This window comes from Amblyomma maculatum, chromosome 10, assembly GCF_055883805.1.
Source record: "Amblyomma maculatum isolate TAMU_Amacu chromosome 10, ASM5588380v1, whole genome shotgun sequence".
Taxonomy (NCBI): domain Eukaryota; kingdom Metazoa; phylum Arthropoda; class Arachnida; order Ixodida; family Ixodidae; genus Amblyomma; species Amblyomma maculatum.
Window position 1 is genome coordinate 88,920,733 of NC_139353.1, and position 22,478 is coordinate 88,943,210.

A 22,478-nucleotide genomic window follows, 5' to 3' on the forward strand; every position below is an offset into this window, starting at 1 on the left:
AGGTGACCACACTTTCCTGATCATCTGGTCGTATAGTATCCGCCCTGATGCGCTGGTCAGCACACATGGGCGCATGCGGCAGAATTATTACCCTCATCAGAATGCACGGGCACATTCGACCAATGTCCACCGCCTTTGGCTCCTTTCCCGACCACTCTTTACCAATGAGCGATCATGTTACAGTTCTGTTTCTGAAGAAAGAGCAGGCAATGCAGCCGCAGCTGTACCGTGTGCGATCTAAGCACGCAAAATGTTGTCGCATATTTGGTTTAATATTTTCTTGACGCGCGGTTGTCGATTCGACATGATCAATGACGTCTATAACACGTGTGCGATTATTTTTTAGTACAGCAGCACTCTCGAATATTGCCGAGAAATGCACGGTCCAAATGACAGTTTTTATGTAGGAAGTCAAGTACGTCCTACTTGAGTTTCAATCTCTGAAGCTAATGGCAGCCTTCACTGTGCGCTTAAACTGCTTTTCGGTGTGCCGTAAGCGGCTCTTTCCGGGGTAAAGCAGATAATGCGATAAGAACATAGGCGTGCTGATGGAAGTCCGATTATGAGTAACTGGCCAATGAGTTGCAGTCTTTTCTCCCCTGTTCTCAATCTTGCTTTCTTGTCACATGTGCAAATAGCTTTCAGCACACGCTGAAGGAAGCGTGATAAACACGAATCTTCACCTCTTCATCTTGCAGAGCGTACCGGTAATTCTCAGCACTGCGTCGTGGAGCTCTCCTTATGCCCCACACAAAGGGAAAGAACGGGATCTTAGGCGGCCTTCCGGCTGCACTGCTGCTGTTGTCTCGGAAAAAAGATAGTAAATGTTGTTTCGTCTTTCACTTTGCGTTATGTGTTTGTTCTTCTGGAATATACGAATTTGATATACGATCAGCATTCAGCAGGAATCGTTCGGAAGGACAATAGAGCAAACTGTTAAGTGCTTGTTCGTTTTTCCAGAATTACTATACGACTATACCAGAAACATGTGCTTACAGTCAAGAACAATACCGAGGCCTGTCATCGCATGACGTTTATCGCTTCGATCTTTGCACACTGAAAAATACATTTGGGCTATTTCTAGAAAAGAGGAATATCATCTTCGATCCAATATCGCATCACTCCACGCGAGAGCTTGAAGGCATATAAAACAACAGCGAGTTATCACCAGACGAGACTAAATTCTCCGCACCACGCCACCGGCAGCAGAATGCTTTGCCCACCAGGCCAAGCCACGTGGTGACCATCCCCTTCGCCCCTCCTCCGGTACGTCATTCATGACGTAAGCCAAAAGAGGTTTATTTCTCAGCAACATGTGCCGTTCTTTCTTATCTGACGTCGTTCAGGTCCTGCTCGCTCAGTGCAAAATCATTCATCAGACTTGCACCGCCTACCACCCGTAAACAAACAGCCTTATTGAACAAATTATTCGCACCCTCTAGGACATGCTCGCGAAGTACGTTGGGTCCAACCGCGCGAACTGGGATATTGCCCTTCCTTATTTCACCTCCACAAACTGGATTCCAAGGGAAGGAAAGCGTAGCAGGGGGCGGCAGAAAGTTAGGTGGGCGAATGTGGTTAAGGAGTTCGCAGGGGTCAAGTGGATGCAGCTAGCACAGGACTGGGTTAATTGGAGAAATATGGGGGAGGCCTTCGCCCTGCAGTGGGTATAGTCAGGCTGATGATGATGATGATTCAACTCCGCGTACAACACAGCTACGCAATCCAGCACGGGTTTCTCTTCATTCTTTTTGCCTTACTATCGGCATCCATTTGCTCCGCTTGACAGTGTCCTCTCCTAGACCCCTGACGCATCAGAATGTACTACAGTGACCGAAGTTGCACAGTACCCCGAAGAATGCCACCAGATTGCCCGTACGTTGACTACCGACTCTCGGTGGCACTAAAAGTATCGCCATGACACCAGTCAGAAGAATGCACCACACTTCGAGCCCGCCTCGCTGGTGTGGCTTATTGATTCCATCCGGCAGCCCCGGCCGCTCAACAAAACTAATCTCCAAGTATCATGGGCCCTACCGTGTGGTCGAGCGTACTTTACCAGTGAATTACGTTGTTGAGCCGCTGACGCTATCTTCCGATTTCCAACGCCGTAGCCGCGAGACTGTACATGTGCAGCGCCTTAAGACGTTCTACGACCCCATTGTATCTTCGTCCCCTTAAGCCGCCAGGATGGCTCCTTTTTCTCTTGGGGGGGGGGGGGGGAATATTGAAGAAAATGGACCCATTCGCTGGACGCTGATGAAGAAGCAGCAGCCTGTACAATTGTTATCGCGCAGATCATCGTGCTGGTCTGAATCTCTCCACTGCTCGTAGACCTCCACGTCTAAATTAAGCCTTCTCCTATAGTGGCATGAATTTAGCCGCAGCTAATCTCAAATATTTATTCCAAAGCATGTAGAAGGTTGTAGTGTTAGACATATTTGTTCCAGCTAAGCATAACAGGCAAAAAGTCTTAGGCCTTCCTAAGCCTTCTCAGAATGCCATGGCTCTTTCATCGGTTTTGTTTTTAGAGTGTAAGCTTCGGCTCGACAATGTTTCTTGCAGCAGCTGGAATCCAGACTGCATTGATTTCAGCGTAGAAAACGTAACGCCTTCCTGCGTTGAAACACGTTCAAAGCCTTCCGTAGCATGTGTTTGGTTACGCCTAATTAGTGTTCAGCCTAAGTAGTTTTTTTTGTGTTTGTCTTGATCAGTGCCATAGCCTTGGTCGTTTCCTTGGCCATACTCGGTTAGGCGGACGTACGCTTGAATCCGGAAATCAGGCAAACTTCATGGGCTAGATGAAAAGGTTTTGAATTAAAACAATATATTATTGATATGCTGTAGTGCCCGCTCGCAATACATGTGAACTATCATCGCTGAGGACTGCGCATTGCTGATCGCCTCAGATTGCATCCTGAATTCTTACACCCCACGTTTTACTCTTAATGTGTAAGCTTGCGCTCTGCCATGCGGTAATTTCTTCGGAGCGGAATTGTTTTGGCCCGATATTTTTTTCAGGCTCCATCTGGAATTCTGAGTGCTTTGGGAGAAAGCGCCTAGCGTTGGTAGAATCCCTCCCAGCAGAATAGTCCGTTGCCCAGATATCCGCGGTCGCAGATGCAGCGTCCATCGGCCGAACCCAGTGGCACGACACACGATGCGTGGCGGCTGCACTCTTCGTCGGCCCGGCACGGCTGCAAGCCATCCACGTCAGCACGGAGCCGTTCTTCCTCGCTGGGAGACGCAAGACGCCGCTTGCTGCCGCTTCGTGAACGGTGTCCCAGCCGGCCGCGCCCGGACGGAGACAGTTCGGCGTCGGTGGAACCGCTGCTGCCACCGCGGTGACGGTGGTGTCGCCAGCGGGACTGCAGTTATAGCCAGCCATGTTTGACAGGTTTGACAGAATAGTGCCGAGCACACTGTCAGAATAAGTACTTCGGCCAAATGTCCAAAATAAACTCTTGCGATATTTTTTCCGGTCATTACAATGACATTAAGCTGTAGAATATTGGTCTGGCACATACTTTACCATTGTTTTGCTTGCGGTTAACACTAATTGATGAAACATGGTTGTTAAGTGATTAATCACTGTTTACTGGAAAGTCGAGACTTTCAAAGTGGTCAAGACGATTTTATGATCCGTTTATTCGACATGGACTACGTAGAATATGTCAATTCAAGGTAAGAAGTCAGGTCACGGTCACACATAGGCTACGTTATACCACCTAGGTTAGATTTGCTAACCCCACTTAGACTAAGAGAATGCCAGCGCAAGTCCCCCTTTCCACTGGTCCTACGTCACGACAGTGAGATCTGGGGATAGATCGGCGGCGCCCAGCGCAAGCGTACGCAAGCAAGGCGATCTGGAACGACTCAGCCTGAGTGTGCGTGTTTTCAGCCTGTGTCTGCTGTGTTCCTAACCTGTGCTGGACAGGCGCTTGCGAGCAAGGTTACAATGTTTGGGTGTTGTTGTGCGCTAAACTGTCGCTCTAACTATGCCAATGGATCCAAAGCGCAAGTGTACAAGTTTCCGTCGGACTGGGCTGAAGATGCAGCGTGGACAAAGGCTGTGCCGTGCAAAAACTTATTACCGATGAAGTGCACTGTGGTAAGAAAGCGTTCTTGTTTGCTTCCTAATACTCGTGCTGCTATTCACCACTATTTTATTTAGCACAGTGTAATAAAGCGTAGGCGTGCCCATATAGAGCACACAGTTTGGGCAGCACCGCTACTATATTCGAGTAGCATCGTCCTGTTTTGAGTGCGGAAAAAAATTGTTTTGCAACCTAATTTATTTTCTTATCGAAATAATTTTATTTCACTAGTGACCACGTGATCGTAGTTGCCGTAGTAAATGAATGATTTAAAGTCGAGTTAGCTGCTCGCTGCGTTAATTTACTCATGACAATAACTGCTCCCAACTTAAGCAGCTTTTTTTACCTTTATGTTACAGCTTTGTGATCAGCACTTCCGTGAAAGTGGCCTCGTATTCACGACAAGCTGCATCGAGTGTCGTCACGGTCACCCTTCTAATATCTCTGCCTACCATTCTTAGCTTTATCTATCCATCTAGCATTAAATGTGCTCTCAGATGGATTTTGTGCCTGCCTTAATGTTTGTTTAAGTAACTATGAATGAAGGTGAAAATTTCCTTGAAACTTCATTTCTGCCATTGAAATAAATGCCAGGTGGATTGTGTCAAACATCTCATCTACTTCAAAGGCTGGCCATATTATATTATACAGGTAACACAAGTATTACCCTCTTCATCGCAAGCACTAAAAACTTCAAGAGGTAGCTCCTGAGCTGCGTAGAATAAAAAAAAATACAGCCGCGCAGGGTAAAGCCGACTTTCAGTATCATCTCACTACGATGACGTCACATAAACTTGCACAGGCCTTGTAGCAGTCTAGGTGGTGCTGGATATACCCGCGGTAGAGCACGTGATTTTGCGGTCACGAAACTATTTAGCCAATCGCAGGGAAGGAACACGCTGTTCGTTGCTTGGCCTGCTGGCGGTGATTGAAGTTTTCTGCTCAGCACATTAAAACAAGTATTAGACACAGCTAATTGTCGCCTTTTACACCTTTTAGCTCTCAGCACCGTGCAACGCATTTAATATGTTAGAATGTGGAGCAGTCAGAAAAAAGCAGCTCAGCATTTGGAGGGCATCCTTTCACTTGACGTAGCGCCTTGAGAGGCAGATTCTGATGCTGTCACAGACAGCACCTTCACTTCAGTCACCAGACTTGCTGAGCTAAATCACGCGACGAAAAAACGCTTATGAGCTGGGTAAGACGAAGTAACTGGTATGTCACTTAGGCAGTCCGCCTTTACGCGAAAGCTGAGACCGATCCGTTCACACTTCAACGTCTCTGTGTTGAAGCGCTTTTCCTCAGTTCGTAAATACTCTTATACATATTTGTATGTCGTATGCCTACGGATGAACTATAAACAACAGCGGAATACGTCGATGTCAGTTTAGCACGAACTAAAAGTGTCAGATATTTTCAAAGCGCAGGAGTTCGTGGTTTATGCTTATATCTGCATTCACTCCCGCTTGTTGTACTCAGCGGAATATAAGGTTGAAAGTCTTGAGTGGATTACACTGAAGGTCACGTTCACCTAAAACGTTGACATTAGCGTCGCGGTCATCGACTTTGTCATAGAAACATCACGAGCATAAATCAGGAAGCTGGTAAATCGCACGTTACATGCCCGGGAAATTACTGGCTGGTGGATTATGTGATGTCACAGACCACACGATATCTCGGAGAAGGCACGAGATGTAAAAACAGTTTTTTCTTTAGGATACGTGAGACGGGAATTGTACCCTCCCATGCGCTTTATTTCGAGTCAGCCTCGCTCCTCTCAGGTCAAGCAGGAACGTTGCTGCCTGTTCGTTAAAGTAAGGCTTCATGTCTAGTTGGGGTGGTCTTTCCAATAATTTGGTAACTTATGTGTGTTTGAGAAACTTAAGGAGAAATTTTTCATCTATATAATAACGTATTAGAACAATAACGGTCCCGAGGCAAGACATTACATGAGGGGGGCGGGGGGTTGTTTGAACGGCTGTAACAATGGCTGTTGTATGGTGATTGCAAAGATGACGTGGATTCTTTGATGGCAATCTTGAAATGATTAAGATCAGAGATTAGTGCAAGCTGCTCAGAAAGTCCTTCCAGTCGCGAAGGTGTGTGCTCGAAAATAAAACTCTGGAATGCAGTTGTTCGGGTGCAATGCGGGATGATGCTTCTAGAATGGCCTGTGCTGGATGTTCGACGGACTGGTTGGATGTGCCTAAGTGATTCTAGATTAAGCAAGGTGCAAAGACCTATTTATTTGTTCTGGCATACTGCCAATCGCTACACTGATTGTAACAGCGGTAGCTACAAAAATGAATGGATCACAACATATGGAGCAAATATACCAGAGGGCGCAAGACGGCACGATATATGCATCAAATTCCTACTATTTGATTCGAAATATAGATACGAAGAAAGAGAAATACAAAACTTCATGAGATGATGGGCACACAGGCGGTACAATCACCAACACTGCAAACTATCAAAAATGGTACCAAGTAGTACTTATGAGTATATAAGTTTACTCTCCCTTTATTGGGAAACATTTTCCGAGGTTACTGGAGTATCTGCACTGGAGAAATGCGTAAGCCTTAGCGTTGCTATTTTCTCCGCGACATGTGTCAGCGATATTGCGCGACTGACGGATACTGCGCCTTTTCTTTCCTGTAAACCAATTATAAAACACCTGTGAACTTTTATGCGTTAAGCGGAACGCTGGTTAAGGTCGACAAGGCAGAAGTGTGTGAATGCTGAAGGCGACTACTTTGAAGGTGATTTTGGAACTGATTCTGTAAGTACAATAATTTATTGAACCAGTGTAGTTTTTTTTTTTGTCGCACCTCGTATTGTGCAGCCCTGCACTAATGATTATCCGCAAGGAGATCCTGTGGAGGGAAATATTGCCGCCGTTGTATCCATACCGTTAATGATGAAACTTAAGTGACCCTTAAGCTTTTTCATCGAAGTTTAAAAACCGTTTGGCACATCAAAAATTGAACAGTTGCATCATTCTTTAATTTATTGTGCTAGTAGCGTTAACGCATAAATTGCATGAACTGTCTACGTACTCATCGCTGTCGCTTAAAACCGCTAGAAGATACATCATTTCCCACTCCCTCTTCTTTGAATGTGTGAGTAATGTTACACTGTGGTCACCAGCAATACTACCTTGTATCTGACCCTCCGAAACCTCCACAGTGAGGTCCCGAGATGAATGATTGGATTCATGAAGTAGTAGGCCTTCTGACTAGATCAGGCTTGGGAATTAAACGAATATTCTTTGCTTTCTTCTTTGTGTCTGTCTCCCCGATTCTGCATCTTAAACACAGAAAAATTATACATATTCCCCAAGATTTCGCACAGCGACACGATAAGAGCAGTCTGAGAGCTCGGTGGGGGAGACTACGCGTCTCTCGCATAGTGCTCGTTGTCGATGAATCTGAAATATTGTTCCTTTTTGCCGCTCTTTCTGAGGCGCTGATTAAATGCATACGTCCGAGTACGGCCCGAATTTGGCAACAGTATCGAGTGCTTTCGTACTACACGCACTCTGGGAACGACGGCATTGAATAGCTTGAAGTGAATTGCATTCTTAGCCACCGCTATGCAAGCGACGGACTAAAACTTCAATGGCCGCTCACTTCTGGAGCTGCAGCCGATGCGGGCAGGTTTCTGTGCTGCATTTATGTTCATACTTCATGACATACTTTTTTTCAATAATCTATTTGCCAAATAATGGCAGCGTTTGGGCGAGTTGGTTAGACATGCTTTCCAGGTTTAACATATTTGCCAAAAAACAACTTACCCCACCTCTCGTCCACATTTGATAAAACAGGCCAGGTATGTCATATACAATCATCATCAGTCGAACTATACCCATTGAGAACTATACCCAATCTTCAAACTGTCGTGGTAGGGGACCTTAATATCAATGCAATCTCAGATAATCCTATGTACAGAGATTTCAAAGACATTTTAGATGCATATACATGCTGCAATGTAGTCGATGTTCCTACAAGAGTAACACTCACCACGCAAACCACACTTGGCCTCTGTGTCAAAAGTTTTGATCCTGATGATGTAAAAGCGGGCGCTTTAAAATCGGACATTTTGTTTTCTCCCTGGGAAAACACCACCTCGACCAAATGAAAAAAAAAAACATTACAGAGAATATACTCCGAACCTACGTGAAATAGTTTGTTGATCTTGCGTCAAATTTCAACTGGAAGGATGTGATAGATGAGACTGAGTCCAGTAAGTTCTATAATGTATTTATATCGTCCTTAAAATCACTATATGACCAATGTTTTCCACTCCAGCCTCACAAACAAAGCAGGAAATTGAGGAAACCTTGGGTACCCACTCATATACATGAGAGGATGAAATTTCGTGATAGCATCTTTCAAACATTTTTAAACACAAGAGATGAGACTGATGTCTGCGGCTACGAAAAAAAAACGCGAAATAAACTAATAAAGACATCCGAAGACTAAAACTGAGTACTACATATATAAATTTGTTACTACTGTCAGTAATCCCAAACTCATTTGGGAGATATTCAATGAATGAATACACAAGAAACCAATCAACAGAAAAATTAATTTTCATACACCTGCTGCCTCTGAAAAGGAGATCTCAAACTTGTTCAATAATCAGTTTCTTACGGTAGGTTCTTCCTCGGACGCCTACCTTACACCCTGTGAAAGTTATATCGCTAGCAGTTGTGCCTCAACTGTCTTCCTGTCCCCTACAGACCAGCATGAAGTGCAGAGTGTTATTATGTCTAAGAAAGATAGCTAAGCTTGTGGCCCCGATGACGCCAAAGCAAAAACGCTAAAAGCGGTGAGTGGTTTAATTGCAGTCCCACTGGCCCATATCTGTAATCTTATTATGACAACAGGCGAGTTTCCGGACAAAATGAAATTAGCTAGAGTTTCTGCCGTACAAAAGGAGGATCCCTTGACGACTTAAGTAACTACAGGCCAATTTCAATCCTCTGTTTTCTCTAAAGTAGCAGAACAGATCATTACAAAAGGATAACGGGCTTTCTAAATACTCACAACTTAATTAACAAAGAGCAGTACGTATTTTGTAAAAGTAAATCGGTGGAAACAGCGTTTCTTGGAATTAAAGAAGAAATTCTTGAAAACATGTAAAATAAACAGTTCACACTAGGTACCTTCTTAGACTTCAGAAAAGATTTTGACTGAGTACAGCATGACCTCCTTTTGCGTGAACTCCCCTTTTAAACTCCGAGGTGTAGCACTTTCTCTAATAAAAAGCTATTTAACATCCAGATGAAAGTTCACAAAAGTAAATAACGTCCAGTCCGACATGGAAACAATTAAATATGGGGATATGGTTATTTTTCAAGGACAGAAAAAAATTGAGCTTTATGCAGATGATACAAACGCATTTTTCTCAGGAAATAACCTAAATTATATATTCGAAGAAGCTAACATATGGCTTAAAATCAAATAAAATGCAATTGAACACGGAAAGGGGTAACATTAAGAGATAGGAAGCGTGCAGACTGGGTCAGAGAAATAACTTAACTTACCGACAGTGTAGTGGAAATTAAGAAGAAGAAATGGGCATGGGCAGGACAAGTAGTGCGAAGAGAGGATAACCGATGTTCGCTTAGGGTAACAAACTAGATTCCAAGGGAAGGAAAGCGTAGCAGGGGGCAGCAGAACGTCAGATGGGCGGATGAGGTTAAGAAGTTCGCAGGGGTCAAGTGGATGCAGCTAGCACAGAACCAGTTTAATTGCAGAAATATGGGAGAGGCCTTCGCCCTGCAGTGGGTATAGTCAGGCTGATGATGATGATGATGAATACGGAAAAAAAAACGAAGTATTTATTGTATAGGTCGAAAGGACCAATTTACCACCCTTAGCCCTCGACTTTCAGGGAATACCTATCCAACACACATTAATAATCCGGTTTTTAGGTGTCTTGTTGCAAGAAAACTTTTCATGGTCTCCTCATATTGATCTCTTAAGATCAAATGTATCTAGAGCCATTGGCCTACTAAATAAAGCGAGGTTATTCCTACCGTCTGATGCTAAACGTAAAATCTACTATGCACTTGTGCACTCGCGCCTGATTTCCTGTTCTCTGGTGTGGTGAACAACAACCGAGACAAACCTGAACCACCTTTTATCACTGCAAAAACGAGCTCTACGGGCTATTGGAAACATGCCCTTCACGGAAAGCATTGCTTCGTACTTTACCAGATTTAGCATACTTAAGATAAAACAGTTTTCACGGAAAGCATTGATTCGTACTTCATCAGATTTAGCATACTTAAGATAAAACAGTTGTCTAAGCAAAAACAATCTCTGGAAGCGCTATGTCAATACCGCGTAGACAGAGCCATGTTTCAGGAAAACTATGAAGTTAAGCATTCCCCGCACGAACTACGACAGAACGCCATAGTTAAGGCCAGGTCACGCAAAAACTATGACTTACAGAGGTTATCATCACAAATACCAAAACTCTTCAATGAGCACCCGGACTCCCCCCCCCCCCCCCCCCCCCATACTAAACTTGGTAAATTCTACAATATTTATAAAACAATTCAAAAAGGTAGTTAAAGCGATATTTCTAACAGAGCAGGTGTGTAAGTTTAACCCCTGAGTGAAATCTTGATGTGGTTTGTCTGATCATCATGCATTATGTGATTTACTTTCTACTGTGTGCATGTGTTTGCGTACTACTTTACATTTTCATTTATTTCTGTCTCCTGACACATGTGCTCGTTAGCGGTATCAAAGAAGTTACTTTGTATTATTACACTACAAATGTTTTTTGTTCCCTTGTCATTACACGGAAAGATTAGAACTGTACCGAAGGAAATGTGTCTCTTACTGTGTTTACAATGATGTATGTTTTTGGGTCCGCAGTAAGATGTGCAGCCGCAAGTAAGCATGTGCTGCCAACACTGTAAAGGTGGCATAGCCTAGTCAGGCTCTTTCCGAGCCTTTTGCTATTGCCACCTGAGCCAATTTGTACTGAACTGTCTCAAAATAAAGATGAAAGAAAGAAAGAAATGAGGGGCAAAGGCCTCCCCCATTTTCCTCCAATCAACCTGGCCTTGTGTTAGCTGCGTCCACTTGACCTCTGTGAGCTACTTAACTCCTGTCCACGTAACTTTCTGCCGCCCCCTGCTACACTTTTCTTCCCTTGCAATACAAAATGTTTTTCTTAGCCACCATCTGTTATCCTCTTTTCGCACCCTACGCATGTCCATTTCTTATCGATTTTCACTAGAATATGATTAAAGCAAGTTATTTCTCTGATCCGCCCTACACAATTTCTATTTCTTAAATTTACATCTATGATTTTTCGCTCCATAGCTCTCTGCGTTGTCTTGAAACTAAGTACAACTCTTTTCGTTAGCCTCCATGTTTCATCCCCATAGATGTAAGTACAGTTAAGATGCAACTTTTATAATATTTTCTCTTGAGCGATAGAGGTAAGCTGCTAGTCATATTCCGCGTCTACTTGCCAAGTGGGAAACTTATTCTCTTATGTTCTTATACATGTTATATCCCTTGCATAGCCCTGATCGGTGGTTACTCCCTGTAATAGGTAGACATATTCGACTAACACTTCCAGTTCTTCGCTACTTAATGTAAATTGCCGTTTTTTACTAGGCTGTTTATCATTACTTTTTTTCTGCATCAGGCAGATAATATATAGGTATACCTTAAATGTCAAAGCAGTACTTTGACTCATTTCCTATTCTTATAACACACAAGACCTGAGTTGGACTCGAACGATTCCTTACACTGAACTGAATGAGCTTGCAGCAAGCTTAAGTGACTGTAAGCGTCAGTGAAGGCGGACTGAACGGGTGAAAACGTTGGCTCCCTCTTAAGCCCCAGCGTAAGAGAAGATTGTCTCGAAACGTTCGCTGCGTCGACAGCCCATCTGACTAACGATAATGCCGCAGCAAATAATGAGCGAGATTTACTTCTTCTTGTACATCTAAACGTAGGAAAGTAAATCTTCTTGATAATATATGAATAACATGAGATACTTTTAAATCAACAAAGCATGAATTACCTTTGGCCTGAAGACTTTAGCATGACAGTGACATCCCTATTTATCTACATGTAGTTATCATTTTGCCTATATATGTTAAAATTCTTCACTTTCTTAGCGGGAAGCACTATATCTTCTCGCAGTTTCTTAAAGTACATGGCAGGTGCTAAAAGACATTCTCGAAACATATTTCTCGGTCCGATTTTTTCCGTGTCGCAAACACAGCCTGTTGTAAGATACTGAACGTAAGGTTAACGTTATCCCCGTCAGGATACTAAAAAGCTGCATTTTCTGCATGAACCTTAATCCTGTATGATATTAGAAGAAAGCGCCTCCTCTAATTGTCAAAAAAATGCTATGCCAAGGGTAAGGAAGCGCCGACGCTCTAACGCGCGAGCACTCTTGATTTACAGGGGCGTTCTTCTTCACAATCAGACCGAGCCTATTATTTCATCGTTTCGTTGTGTTCATTGTTTCAATCAGTGGTTTCAATGGCAGTGGTTCCAATCATTGGCTGGTTTCAATCAGTGGTGGAGCGAGGGGTACCAGTATTGCTTGCTTGCGCATTCTTGAAACGTGCCTTAGCGGCGCCGTTGTTTCGCTTTTGAAAGCGTTTCTGCCGCCATACGTGTCCCTCATTCTGTGGTTCCTACGTAGCACTTCTGATGTGCTCCCAATGGGCTGTTCACCGTAACCCGTATTCCCGTTCTGAAGCGTGCTCTTCTCCTCGGCGCAGAAGACGGCGTTCATAACCATCCTAATACATGGAGTCATAATTGATTAACGCAGAAAGGATGTGCAGGCCTGGGGCCACAAGCTCTATCAGCATGTCTATTTTAAAACCAGTCCTTGGAGCCCGAAAACGCGATAACTGAACAATGCTTCAACGCGCTCCCACACCTCAAGGGAGAAGGGGCAGAGCAACAATCGCACAACGACGGCTGACAACAAACACCCCGAGTGAGCAGGTTTGTCAAAAGCTTGGCCTGCCGCTACCGCTCAACACCAGCTATGATCAGTTATGCCTTAGCATTTTCTTCCAGATCCTATACCGTCTAGATTGCGTATTTGCACATGCCCATGGTAGACAGTCTTAAAGCTAATTGTAGCGGTTATTGGGAACTGTCATCGTGATGTACGGAAAACGGGAGATGTTTCAATGGCGACTTAGATTCAGATCTCAAGGTCTCACTGAACCGCATTAGAATTGTCCCCTGATTTCGCAGACAAATTACATTGGGGAGTTTTCCGGATCATCGCTCGTAATTCACCATAGGTACATGTTTTAGGAACTCACGTGAGTGTCCTGGTAACTCGTTTCAGACTTCGGCCTTAGCGTCGTCGATGTCAACGAATCGCAGGGCACAAGAACAGATTCCCCGTTTTTTCCGTGGGTGAGGCGGAAGCAAACGTTGTTAGCGAAGACTGCAGGTGGCGGTCCCGGTCTAGCGTCGGGCTTTGGATTCTCCCTGCTGTTCTGCACTTCACGCACCGTCACTCCGTTGGCACTTTTGCCCGCCTCTGCGTGATCATCCTTGGCTACCTGACCATTGCTGACGCTGACATTAGTCTGCACGACGGTGTAATTGTCGATAGGGTCGCCGCCTCGAACGCCGGTAGCGGGCTGCGAGTCGACCTTGACCGAGAGGTGAATGACCGTGTCTCCACCTGTTGTTGACTCCGCCGTGTCCAGCGTCAACATCGTTTTAGGTGCTGCGTCATTGTGCAGAAGCCAATGCTCGATTCCACACAAACGTCTTTACGGAGAGTGTTTTCACAATTAAAAGCGGGGCATTTCATACCCGGAAGAAAAAAAGCCTGACTAGACTTGAATGGGCTAACAGCCTCGAAACATCACATTGCAACAAACAAGGACACAAACAGAACACAGACAACATGGGAAAATCTGGTACAAAACGACAACCTAAGAAAGAACCATTCAAAGAAGAACAAAGTGTTTATTCAAGTATACAATATATGGTGAATGCAGAAAAAGGCAAAAAGTGTAAGGTTTTGTGCCTTCGATATGTTTAGAAGCATTCCGACCATACACGCAGCATCTGCTAACCATACTTAGTGCGTGCTCGAGGTTTTTCCCGCGCTCCAGTACTGTAGGTATACCGTGTTTATCGTTTAGGAGTGATGTTTGCTATACCTCGTAAAATGTTTTTATTCTCTTTAATTTCGTTAGTATAACACTTAAGCATTATCATCATCATCAGCCTGACTACACCCACTGCAGGGCGAAGGCCTCTCCCTTATTTCTCCAATTCACACGGTTCTGTGCTAGCTGCATCCACTTGACCCCTGCGACCTTCTTAACCTCATCCACCCACTTAACTTTCTGCTGCCCCCTGCTGCCCTTTGCTTCCCTTGCAATCCAGTTTGTTACCATTAACGACTATCGATTATCCTCTCTTCGCAATACATGTCCTGCCCATGCTCATTTCTTTTTCTTGATTTCCACTAGAATGTCAGTAACTTGAGTTATTTCTCTGACCCACTCTGCACGCTTCATATCTTTCAATGTTACCCCTACCATTTTTCGTTCCATAGCCATCTGGGTTGTCCTCAACTTAAGTAGATCCCTCTTGGTTAGCATCAACGTTTCAGTCTCATAGGTGAGTACAGGTAAGATTCAAGCTGGGAATAGTGCTGGGGAGATTGTGTCTCCTTGCATAACACCTTTCTTTATGGGAATTTTGTTACTTTCTTTATGCAGAAATATGGTTGCTGTGCAGCAACTACACATATCTTCCAGCACTTTCACGTACGACTCGTCTACCCCCTGATTTCGCAATGCCTGCATCACCGCCGAGGTTTCAACTGCGTCAAATGCTTTTTCGTAATCAATGAATGCTATGTATAAGGGCTGGTTATATTCAGAGCATTTTCCTATCATCTGGTTGATGGTATGGATATGATTAGTAGCAGAGTACCATTTTCGAAATCCTGTTTTATCCTCTACTTGATTGCAGTCTAAGGTTCTCCTGATTCTATTAGCGATTACCTTAGTAAATACATTAAATATAACAGACAGTAAGCTGATTAGTGTGTAATTTTTAAGGTCTTTAGCGTCCTTTTTCTTGTGAATGTAGCGTCCTTTTTCTTATGAATGAGGATAATGTTTGCCTTCTTCCATGGTTCCGGCACCGTTGATGACACCAGGCACTGCGTATAAAGGGTAACCAGTTTTTCTTGCACGATATTCCCTCGTCCTTCAACAAATCTGTAGTATTTGATTCTCTCCAGCATCTTTCGCCCTTTTCATAGTTTCTATTGCTTTCTTAACCTTGTCTTTCGTTACTGGTGGAATGGGTGACATTTTTCCCTGCCGCCAGTCTCATTACAGTCCTGACTACTTTGGCTACTGTAGAGATCAGTATAGAACTCCTCGGCTACTTTGACTATCTTGTCCATATTCGTGATGACGTTGCCCGCCTTGTCCCTTATCGCATACATCTGATGTTTGCCTATACCTAATTTCTTCTTCACCACTTTAAGGCTTCCCCCGCTCTTTCCAATATGCTCAATTTTCTCCATGTTATACTTCCTTATATCGGCCACTTTGCGCTTCTTGATTAGCTTTGATATGTCTGCCAATTCTATCTGGTCTGTTGAATTAGAAGCTTTCATACTCTGGCGTTTCTTAATCAAATATTTCATCTCCTTAGACAACTTGCCGGTATCCTCTCTAACTATCCTACCGCCTACTTCTACAGCGCACTCAGTAATGATATCTCTGAAATTTTTGTGTGTTGCTTCTGGGTAATGTCGCCATCTTCGGTTAGAGCTGAATATTTATTCTGTAGCGAGATTCTGAACTCTTCTGCCCTCCCCCTCACCGCTAATTCGTTGGACTTCTTTCTTACTAACCTGTTGCGTTCCTTCTTCAGAGTTAGACTAATTCGGGACCTCACCATCCTGTGGTCACTGCATCGCACTTTCCTGATTACCCCTACATCTTGCATAATGGCGGAGGTCGAACACAGTATGAAGTCAATTTCATTCTTAGTCTCCCGGTTAGGACTTTTCCATGTCCATTTCCGGTTCTTCCGCTTGCTGAAGGAGGCAGTCATGATTCTTAAGTTATTGCGCTCTGCAAAGTCAACTGTAACTCTCCCCTGCTATTCCTAAAACAAATGCCATATAAATGTCAGAAAGTGTGACAATGTTCAGTTCCTTTAAAAGAGGCGCAGTGTGGCTATTGTATTCAAGGTTTACAACTATAAAAATTTCCTTTTTGTATTAGGTTTAGTTAGGGAAGTTTAGTAACTTTCGACAAAGTAGGTGCACCCCACGCCAGCTGACAGTAGCTAATATGTGAAGTAAGCAAGTCACTGAAGATAAGGCGTTTAATGCATGCCGGAAAAAATATTGCAATTTGCACCGAGTTCCCGTAATAGGCAAAATTTCATTTGAAACTGCATATATTTGAGCATTCCAGGCCTTATCTTTCCGAACCCAGCACCAAGACATTTAACTTGCGACACTATTATAATATTTGCAATGTGAAGGTGGAGTATGCACTCCGTGTCTATATTACGATTTTCCGGCCTGAAAACAAACAGCTTTTGTTTTTCCGTTATTTATGGCGAGCGTGTTAAGATACTCAAAGAATTTAGTTATTTTAGAAGCAGATTTGCGCTTGAAAGAAAAGGCTCGGCATCAGACCCTAATAAAAGTATGTTGGCATCATCAGCGTGTATGAAAAATTTTGCTGTATCATGGATGTAAACAGAAAACAGCATAGACCCCCAAAATACTTCCCTGATGTACTCCTGCGTGAACAGCTTGCACATCAGACAAAATATTATTGGTAACTTGCTGGCGGCGACACTGAAGAAAGTTTTTTTGTAGCAACTGAAAAAACATTTTCCTGAAGCCATAATTGTGCAACTTTAATAACAAGGTTTCATGGTTAATAGTGTCGAAGGAATTGTAATACTTTATAAATACGCCTAACACGAACATTTCTTTCAAAAGCGTCTAATATTATTTCCTTCTATGTCAAGAGGATCGTCTCGACAGACTCATAAGCCAACATTTCGCATTTTTGATCAGTTTGGTTTGTTGCGAACAACACTACACGAGAATTGATATTTCCTAGACCTCTCAGAAAAGTGGTAAAGTTGAAATAGACCTGTAATAAGAGCGTTCGTTTCTATTACAGCCTTTGTGCAAACCCATTACCTTTTAAACCAAACTGTTTCGAGAACCCCATGCTGGAAAACAGTATTAAAAATATGTTCGAGTATAGGAGAGATTGTGTCTTAACATGTTTCATCGGTCGTATTTGAAGCTCGTCAATGTCCCAGCAGTTACTATTTTTAACTGACTTGGATGACAGTTAAATATTCCGCATAAAGAAACCTGCACCACCGGTCGTCCTATCGTATAACGCTAGTATAACGCAGAAACAACCAAAAGTTAAGAACACTATCCGCCCAACTTCATGCGCTGAGAATACCTCAGTTCTGGGTAATAGTAGTGCTATGCGTTAAATAGTTTTGGAAATATTTCACTAGGCTACAGTTGTATCCAATCTTGTACTGCTTGCAGGCACGTGGGGATGCTACTTTTAGGATTACATACAAGGGCTTGCACCAACTGCCACTGACAATATCGGCTCGTTTTTATTCCTTGTTTCCTGACAACAGGGCACGTAATCTTCGTGTATTCATGATTCAGTGTATGCATTGTATTTACGCCAAACTGAAGGGCTGCGCTCACGGACTAGCCCGTGCCTCTTGCGAGAGAGAGAGAGAGAGAGTGATGGTATTTTTGGTAATCTCACTGATAGTATTCTTTTTTGAACCCGTTTAGTGTATCACTTGCGTCAATAGGGAAAATGAGGAAATACTTAAACAAGCCTAGTAACACCATTGAAAACCCAATAAAACCGTTAAATATATCAACCAGACCACTGACATTCCCTCACCAGGGCCTACTGAACTGGTAGTAACTGGCGAACTGGCAGCAGCTGAAACAGTGACTAGTCAAGCACAGCGCTTACACGAAGTGGACATGCCATCGGAGAAGGCGACCAAAAAGTGCCGCATAGCGTAGAAGCGCCCGTCCCTGGCGAACACTGCGCAGGAGAGGCTGAGCGAGGCATCCAACGAGGTGACCAGGGCCAGTCGACCGCCAGCCATGAGACGGACACTGGGCGGCGGAGGGGAGAACCGCACTCGAGACAGCCGGCGCTGCAGCGGGTTGCGTACGAGAGCGGAGATTGTTTGATTCATTTGCGCACATAACAAAAGAGCACTTATATTTCTGGTGGTAGTAGTCCTTACTGGCAGTTCTAAAGAGCTCACGCACGAATAACGAAAGTGAAAACACCAAAAGAGGGAAGACCCTCCATGGCGCCAAATTTGAGCTCCAAGCTGTAATCTCACCCCGCTTTATTACTTTCTCTATTGATTGCTTGCATATGGACAGCACGAGTTTACTTTTGTCAGTTAATTTTCCAAATGAACAGGAAAGCATGGCTGGTACTCTGGACTAGAAGGGGAAGCGAAGGAGAAAGATCGCCTTGATAAAGGACGATGTTGTGGATGAGATGAAGATATGTGCACGCTAGGTTTAATGAATCCCAATCACTGATTGATAATAAGTAGCTCAATATCGTGCAATCGCCTGCTGTTCCGCCACGTTTAGCAACAAACCAGCCTAAGGGCTGGCAGTAAGTTCTGGGTGGGTGTCCATAACATCATTCATAATGAGTATTCTTTTGGCTTACATGGGAAAGAAAAGCTTTAATGGTCAGTCATTTGATAATGCAAATTCGAGAAGGTGGCCATCATTTGCACGTCCAATGTTCAGCTGAGTTGCACATTTTGTTGCATAGCAGTAGCAATATTTACATGACAAAAGCGGAATAATCGCACTTGTCTGCTGGGTGTGACGATCTTTATAATCCTCGTCTGCACTCCCTGCGTTGTTGCAACGGTATACAGCATTATTCGTTTCTAGGAGCCGGACTCGATGATCGGACAACCGACCTTATGCGGTAGGTGGTACGTGTCACTGACAAGATTGCTGTTGCTGTGCATACAGTTAGCGAAGAACAAACGACAACGTGTCGTGCGGCCATTTATGGTATTCCCGATGATTGTCTTGGATATAACCACCCTGAGAGAGGGCATTCCCGGCGAATTCAGAATTCCACTGCTAAACAGCTGCAACAAGAAATATGGAAAAGGCACCAATACTCCCATGAGCTAACATGCAGTGCACAGATTTTTTAAAACAATTTTCTCAATACCTGCGCTCGCAGTAGACACCACACGTTATTATCATGTGAGATCCTGCTGAGTCGATAAATCGACCTCTGGTTACTCAGGCCAGTCGCCAGGCTCATCTGAGCAATAATATTGTGCAAAATTCACTGTTTACACTCTTTAGTCCTTTGGAAAGGCGGTCAACGCCACATTGTGGGCTGGTTGTGGCCTGGCGGGTGAGGAAATTTCAGGCCTCAATAATTGATTCGCCTCGGAGATAGTTCGGCTTTGAGCCAGTACACAGTAAGCAAAGGCAGCGTCTAAGCGTAACTATGCACCGAGGAATCTGAGTGCGAATTTACTCCTGCAAAGGGAGGGAAATCACAGATACTCTAAAATCACTGAGATGAAAGTGTAGAGTGCACTCTACTAGTTTGACGAAAATAGTTTTGTTAGCACACACACTGAATGGTCATGGTTCTTGAATTGCAGGTAGAAGCGGCTAATTATCGAATGGAGCGTAATTGCTCAACTGGGCTAATGCGTGCTGCTTCTGGAATTTGATTTGGTAACAGAGAGTGTCCCACTTCCTACACTACCTCTAGAAGCTTTAAGTCATATGCGTTGCCCAGATTACTTTAAAGCTGCTTGTGGCTTGAGGCATTTACGCACGAGTAGCGAAAAGCGACAAAAGAAAGAGCGTGGACTTTAGGAACACATAAGCTACAAAATATGGCACATTATAGCGTAAGCGGCGGAAAGATAAAATAACAGTATGCTCCATGCCTTCCACTCGACGATAGATCCGCCTGGCGGGAGGGTCACGTACTCTTCGAGAGCCAGGGCGACCTCCCGTGATCCATCTGTTGGCTTGAGCACTGCCGCAAATGAAACACGGTAAATGTGAGTATGCAATATAGTAAGGACGAACCTTTGCCTAAATTCATAGAGTACAAAGCACACTGCACGCGTTCTCAATGTGCTGGTAAAAGTTAACCTGGAAAAATTTCTGTGTCATGACAATAGAGAGGACGAAACCTGTTAACTAAAAATTAGGGCCAAGAATATTTGCTGGCTCCGATTTTGATGGCGAGAGTGGTGAGTATCGTAGTGCGCTGCTTCGGAGACCATGCTTTCGCAACTGAGGAATAACTAATATCGGTAGCCACTCGAACTCTGAAAGTATAACGGTCTTTAGGACGATGCGGACAAACACCACCGCGGCTTGTGACACTGACAGAGACACGCTGTAGAATTAACTTGATAACTTTCTTGGTCGTCACTTCTTCGCAAGGTATTCATGAATTAAGATTACAAGTTACGTGCTAATAACTGGCGTTCGTAATTTGAGCGGAAAAGCTGGATAAACCAAACATCTGAATCTTTCGTGTGCATATTAGTACGATGCGTTAGAGCTGGAAACGATGATAAAAATTCCTTGATCTCGGTAGATCAAAAGTAGGCTGCTTGAAGTAATTGATTATGTGTATTATGTATCTACTGGTACGATATCTAAGGAATGGAAAGCATGCATTGTAGTAGATACTGGTGTAATATTTGCAATATAGCGGATTACCTTTTTCTATATACAAAGAAGATTAGTCTGCGTCGTGGTATTCCAACCTAAAGAAGAGACTAAATAGAAATTGCATAAGACGTGATATAATTGAAGTAAGTTTTTACAGGGAGCAGGCTGCGCCAACGCGACACAATGCCTGCTACAGACGAAAACTTTTTCTCAGTGTAGTTAGTGTCTATATCCAAGCTGTCGTTTGAGAAAAAATAAACCCCAAGTATTTCATGGTCATTAACGACATCTATATTGGGGAGTTTAAAAACAATAGGGCGGCTTATTGTAATGGGTTTATTTCTAGCAAGGAATACATTGGTGGTAGTGAAGACTTTTATTCTCCGAAAGAGGTGACACCGGAGTTTCGGTACCGCTCGCAGGCGTCCAGGGAGCCCGATGTCACCCAAAGGGGCAGGAGTTAGTAGACGAAGCGGTTCGCCGCTTCGGTTGCCAGACACAATGTTGGCCTGCGTCGCCGGGTCTTCACTATGAAGCGCAGTCTCCCGTGCTTCTGCGTCTTTGAATAAATTGTAGCCCGGGGAGTGGCTGCAATCCCAGAGGATCTGTTTTAGAGTTCCTATATCTTTACAGAATTTGCATAATTGGTCCTCCGGATTTCCAGTTTGCGTAAGGTATCTCCATCTGGGAGACATGTGGTTCTTGCAGACGGCGCCAGGTGACTCCCTCTGTGGACGTGAGGGACCGATCTGGGGGTGGATATTTCCGCCGTCCTAACTTGTAGTGCTCGATGACTTCGTTGTAGGCCGCGAGCGTCTCGACCTTAAAGTTAGGTTGAGGCCGGCGTCCCCCCCCCCCCCCCCGGATAATGAGCGCTCGGGCAAGGGTGTTGACTGCTTCGTTTCCTGGTATGTTGGTGTGAGCGGGGGCCCAGATTAGGGTGATCCCTCTGTCTATGTTGCTTTTCGACAATATGTTCAACGCGTAGTATGATATTTTGCCTTTGCAGAAATTCCTTATTGCCGATTTGCTGTCACTGATAATCACCATCGCGTCCGTACTAACGCACGCTAGGGCGATCGCAGCTTCCTCCTCTGCCGTGGCGTCTACTCCGCTTGTATATATCTTGTCTTGCTCTATTCCGGACCCGTCGACTACCACCGAGACGGAGTTCCCGTCATTGTCAAAAGCGGCGTCTGTGTATGCAACCGTCTCGGGTTGCTTTCTACTTAGTTTTGTTACCAACTGTTTGGCTCTGTGCTGGCGTCTTTGCTGATCGTGTTGTGGGTGCATGTTCTTAGGTATCGGAGAGATAGTGGGGGGCTTTCCTAATTTTGTACCAATGTGGAACGTCTGGTAATTAGTGCCTCTGTTCCCTTGTAGTCCTACCCAGCTTAGAATCTGCTGTCCTGACTCAGTTAGACTTAGGCGTTCGAGTTGCGCCGTTCTCGTTGTTTCCGTTAACTCCTCCCATGTGTTATGCACCCCAATTCCCTATTGTGTCTCCATTGAGATAGAGATTGGGAGTCCCAGTGCTCGTTTCATGCATTTCCTTATTATGGCGTCTAACTTGTTTTTGTCTGCCTT

General features: G+C 44.2%; 1 pseudogene; it reads right to left on the reverse strand.

Annotated features, from left to right (window-relative positions):
• Positions 1–3,059: 3,059 nt before the first annotated feature.
• Positions 3,060–22,478, reverse strand: part of LOC146176972 (uncharacterized) — a 35,172-nt pseudogene continuing 15,753 nt past the window's right edge.